The sequence below is a fragment of the Phoxinus phoxinus genome (genome assembly GCF_949152265.1).
Source record: "Phoxinus phoxinus genome assembly, chromosome: 2".
NCBI lineage: Eukaryota > Metazoa > Chordata > Actinopteri > Cypriniformes > Leuciscidae > Phoxinus > Phoxinus phoxinus.
The window spans coordinates 20167081-20172965 of record NC_136877.1 but is presented as its reverse complement, the minus strand read 5'-3'; the positions used below and the strand labels follow the sequence as shown (position 1 = coordinate 20172965).

Below are 5885 nucleotides of genomic sequence, written 5' to 3'. Positions count from 1 at the left end.
ACTTGATGGCAATAACTGATGTTTATGTCTCGCGGGACACTCACGGTCACAGTCGAGTTCAACTTCATATTACAAGTAACAATTAATGAAGGTTTTGTTTGTTTATTTCGCTTACTCTCCCGGAGCACAGTTGCTCTGCTCGCTAGCCTTATGAGAAACGGAAGCGAGCAAAAAGACTACATCGACCAAATGTAAACAGCCCCCTTTCCGTTTCCGGTAGCGCATTTATATTAACGAGCACTCAGTCCTTCAACAGAATTCAATGGGATTTTACAAAATGACGAATAAAACACGACAGAAACTGTATTTCGCAACACTTTTTGTTTCTGGAACATCAACTAACATCACTAATCACTCTGTGAGTTGCACAGTTTTGAAAACTAATGTTAAAGGTTGTTTTAATGACATTTTCGGACATGCCCATTGACTCCAATGTTAAATGGGTCCATGGTGAATTCTATTGTAGTCAAAAACTCGAGAGAGGAACCATTGTCAAAAAAATGTTGTCCACCACTCTTGTTCATCCAAAACAAACTACAATATAGACTCAAGGTGTTAAATACCGGAATTATCCTTTAAGTGACCCTGAAGTAAACCGCAGTCAAATTGCTTGTGAATGCAAGTTATTTGGCTAAATTAATTCCTATTCTGAGATCAAACCTGAAGAAGTCAAGAAGTAAATGAAAGAGAAAATTATTAAAGAAATACAGCATTTGTTGTTATGATGACAGAAGAAGAGAAGTGGTGAACAAGCAAACAATAGTTTGGCATAATTTAAGGCACATTGCAGATTTGCATTCATAACAGATGTATGAAAGCCTGTGCAGGACACCCAAGCATCCCGTTGAAGGACGTTCTCCGTCTATCCGGTTTTGCACTGTCGGGGTGGTACTGTCCCGCTGAAACTGCTCAGGCCCATGTGCGGATCTACTGGACAGCTTGGCACTCAGCAAGCGGCCTGTGCTGTCACATCTCTGCTTGGCGTGCCACATTGGTGAATGGCGGTTACTGGTTACTGGCAGCTAATACTGACTACCTGCTCATCTGCTTCTGGCTATGGTTGACCTGGGGCGGACTCTGTGGGCCCACATGCCTCTTTAGAGGCCAGACAATCTGCTCCTTCTTCACACACATACACACACACAAGCGTCACAAACATTGTTCTGCCTCGGCAAACTGACACAGTAAATACACACAGAACACAGAAGCCCACGGATATCAATTTCTATTTGCTCAAATACTAACTAAATGTGGCATTCGAAATATGAACAGACAAAACACCGACTACGCCACCCTGGGAGTTTCACCCAGGGAATGATTTTACTCCCTTATTGGAATTATATTAATACAATTAAGGACACACAGGTACACGTACAATACAGCCAAAGACGGGTTCAAATTTGAAGAAACTACTTTTATTTCAATTATTTAAAACACTGTAAAACCATCTCTCGGGGAAGAGAACACAGAAAAAAACAAAACAAAATAACAAACGTAAAAATGCTGAGGCTTACCGATGGAGGAGAAAGGAGTCAGAGGCAGTAAGAAATCCCAGGGAAAGTTCCCCAGTAAACACACAACCACACCACAGTGAACACAAAAGATGATGAGAAAGTCAACAGCACACCGGAAGGGGACACTACCACCCAGACACCAACACCACCATCGGCTCTCAGTCACTGTAACAAACAAAGAAGAATGAAACAAGCACACACACACTCCTTTAACAAGGATTCGCCAAAAAGAATAGAAAATACAGAAAATCTAAATCTTTAAATGAAAGGAACACTTATCAGAAAGTACAGACAATGACTGCCAAAACCAGCAATGGTTATAAAAGGGCAGTATAAAGAAAACTATATATATCTAAAGATATATAAATCCAGTAATCCGAAAAGAAGGAATAAAACAAAATATAAATACACTTATTAATCCAAATTGGAATGAACAAACAACAAGAAAACAAACTTCATAATCAGCAAAATTATAATATAAAGCCCCAACCCCTTGAGCTATATTCAGACATCATAAAAACAATAGCCCACATGAAACAAATGACACATACTGTTGGCCATGCAGGCGTAATGGCCCCGTAACGTTTAGTATTAAATGGCAAGACGAGCGCACAGCAATATGCTCCAATTGCTGGTACAGGTTCAATAAATACGTATAAAACAGTAGTTCAGGGAAACCAATGGTCCAGGAAAGACAGCCGTACAGGGCAAAATAAGTGTCTTAAAGACAACCGTACAAGAAACAAACGGTGTCTGCAAAACAGCCGTGAAGGCAAAACAGTGTCTACAAAACAGCCGTGAAGGCAAAACAGCAGCTAGCGAATCAACAGTGTTGCTGGCGACGATCTCCAGTTACACCGGCCTCATTCCTGTTGTTTACACACAAATATTACCATTAACCCTAATTAAAAATGAAAGGAATAATCACACATCATGGCATACATACCGATCAAGCAGCATTCATTTACACCCGAGGGAGACAGCTCGACGCGTGCCGACGTCACCGATAATGCAGTAGCGTTTATTGAATGTGCTGACTGACGAGATGGAAAACTGGGCCCCGAAACGGAGATCTATGAACGTCCAACACATAATAACCATCACTGCAGATAAGAACAATATATTGGTGTGGAGACAACGAAGCCACTACCCTACCTGTCAGCACAGCAGAGCACCGGAGAGAGCGACCCGGAAGCACAACACAACTTCCGTCACTGACGAGCAAGAGAACGCGTTAGAAGGACTACTCGCGATATTTATAGGATGGAGCCTCACATGAGGATTGGCCAAAAGTACGCCAGATACACATTACGTATTAATTAATACTGCTACAATCTACCCCAGCTTTTTGTATCGGCGCCCCGACGATAAGCAACTCTTGCTACTCACTTCCAGGGCCTAAAGAGGGCAGCACAACAGTAGACACAGAAGTCACGCACCTAAAACCATTTACGAGAACAAGCGATACACAAGTCCTCCAACATGATTAAAACACGAGTAAGGCACTTGTTACAGGTCCTCTGCCTTTACGGCTACTCGACGAGAAACAAGTGATGCCCAAGTCCTCTTACCATGGCGGCTAAATAACGAGAAACAGGTGATACACGAGTCCTCAAACATGGCGGCTAAATGACGAGAAACAAGTGATACACGAGTCCTCAAACATGGCGGCTAAATGACGAGAAACAAGTGATGCACGAGTCCTCAAACATGGCGGTTAAATAACGAGAAACAGGTGATACACGAGTCCTCAAACATGGCGGTTAAATGACGAGAAACAAGTGATGCACGAGTCCTCAAACATGGCGGCTAAATGACGAGAAACAAGTGATACACGAGTCCTCAAACATGGCGGCTAAATGACGAGAAACAAGTGATGCACGAGTCCTCAAACATGGCGGTTAAATAACGAGAAACAGGTGATACACGAGTCCTCAAACATGGCGGTTAAATGACGAGAAACAAGTGATGCACGAGTCCTCAAACATGGCGGCTAAATGACGAGAAACAAGTGATACACGAGTCCTCAAACATGGCGGCTAAATGACGAGAAACAAGTGATGCACGAGTCCTCAAACATGGCGGCTAAATGACAAGAAACAAGTGATACACAAGTCCTCTTAACGTGACGGCTAAATGATGTGAAACAAGTGATACACGAGTCCTCAAACATGATACAAGTAAAAACAGAACCCTCAGCGGGCCATATTTTTAAGACTCGAACTGGTCACTCCCTAAACGTGCATGAGCTCGACAAACTTTAAAATTACACTCTGTAACAATAGATACCATTCCGCTACTGTTGGTCAACACGAAATTAAAATCCACCCAACCATTTGACAAGATGGGGACCTGACAACCCTACAACCGGGTAACGCATTAGAGGGTGCGAAACTAGGTCCAGGGACGGCCGCAGCCTGTTCCTGGCGCAGCCTCTCATTATCGGCTCTTGACTGCTCAATTAAGTCGCTCAACTCCTGTACCTCTCCCTCCATACTTACCCTACCCAACAAAGGGAAACCCTACCCAACAAAGGGGAACTCTACCGTTAGGAGATAGGAAGGGCGGAGGAAGAAAGCCAGCTGCTGTTTTGCCTATAACACAAAAAAACACACACAAAAAAAAAAAAGAGCGAGAAAGACAACAAACAACAAAATTGAACACGTCTTGGCGTTAAATTGTATCCTGCCGACTACGCCAGATTGTGGCATTCGAAATATGAACAGACAAAACACCGACTACGCCACCCTGGGAATTTCACCCAGGGAATGATTTTACTCCCTTATTGGAATTATATTAATACAATTAAGGACACACAGGTACACGTACAATACAGCCAAAGACGGGTTCAAATTTGAAGAAACTACTTTTATTTCAATTATTTAAAACACTGTAAAACCATCTCTCGGGGAAGAGAACACAGAAAAAAACAAAACAAAATAACAAACGTAAAAATGCTGAGGCTTACCGATGGAGGAGAAAGGAGTCAGAGGCAGTAAGAAATCCCAGGGAAAGTTCCCCAGTAAACACACAACCACACCACAGTGAACACAAAAGATGATGAGAAAGTCAACAGCACACCGGAAGGGGACACTACCACCCAGACACCAACACCACCATCGGCTCTCAGTCACTGTAACAAACAAAGAAGAATGAAACAAGCACACACACACTCCTTTAACAAGGATTCGCCAAAAAGAATAGAAAATACAGAAAATCTAAATCTTTAAATGAAAGGAACACTTATCAGAAAGTACAGACAATGACTGCCAAAACCAGCAATGGTTATAAAAGGGCAGTATAAAGAAAACTATATATATCTAAAGATATATAAATCCAGTAATCCGAAAAGAAGGAATAAAACAAAATATAAATACACTTATTAATCCAAATTGGAATGAACAAACAACAAGAAAACAAACTTCATAATCAGCAAAATTATAATATAAAGCCCCAACCCCTTGAGCTATATTCAGACATCATAAAAACAATAGCCCACATGAAACAAATGACACATACTGTTGGCCATGCAGGCGTAATGGCCCCGTAACGTTTAGTATTAAATGGCAAGACGAGCGCACAGCAATATGCTCCAATTGCTGGTACAGGTTCAATAAATACGTATAAAACAGTAGTTCAGGGAAACCAATGGTCCAGGAAAGACAGCCGTACAGGGCAAAATAAGTGTCTTAAAGACAACCGTACAAGAAACAAACGGTGTCTGCAAAACAGCCGTGAAGGCAAAACAGTGTCTACAAAACAGCCGTGAAGGCAAAACAGCAGCTAGCGAATCAACAGTGTTGCTGGCGACGATCTCCAGTTACACCGGCCTCATTCCTGTTGTTTACACACAAATATTACCATTAACCCTAATTAAAAATGAAAGGAATAATCACACATCATGGCATACATACCGATCAAGCAGCATTCATTTACACCCGAGGGAGACAGCTCGACGCGTGCCGACGTCACCGATAATGCAGTAGCGTTTATTGCATTAATTCCATAAAGAAAATGCACATATTCTGTCCATTGCTTGTTCTCACCCCTCCCCTCTTCACCATCATTCCCTCCAACCACACACCTCGTTTCTCTCCATCTTTCTCTCTCTCCTTCTATGTGCTCCCACCGGCTCTCTGCATGTGTAGTGCTAAATGCCCAGACGTACCATCTGAATGCTTCCACCGCCAAGACTTTCTGAAAACTCCACACGGGACTGCTGTCCCATTGTTGCAGAAGAAGAAAGAGGAATTTCTTTTAATCAAGAATCACAGACGGCTTGGCCAGGAGTCCTGGGAAGCCTATGAAGGTTATTTGAAAGGAAGAAAATGCTGTATCATCTGCTCACACACACACACACACACACACACA

General features: G+C 42.4%; 1 long non-coding RNA gene across 1 annotated transcript; it reads right to left on the bottom strand.

Moving 5' to 3' along the window:
* Positions 1-1908: 1908 nt before the first annotated feature.
* LOC306984124 lies at positions 1909-4307 on the bottom strand. The gene is made up of 3 exons (XR_013794492.1): positions 2670-4307; positions 2461-2587; positions 1909-2383 (listed from the first exon to the last, which is right to left on the bottom strand). It is a non-coding gene; the product is annotated as an uncharacterized lncRNA (long non-coding RNA).
* Between the last annotated feature and the right edge of the window lie 1578 nt (positions 4308-5885).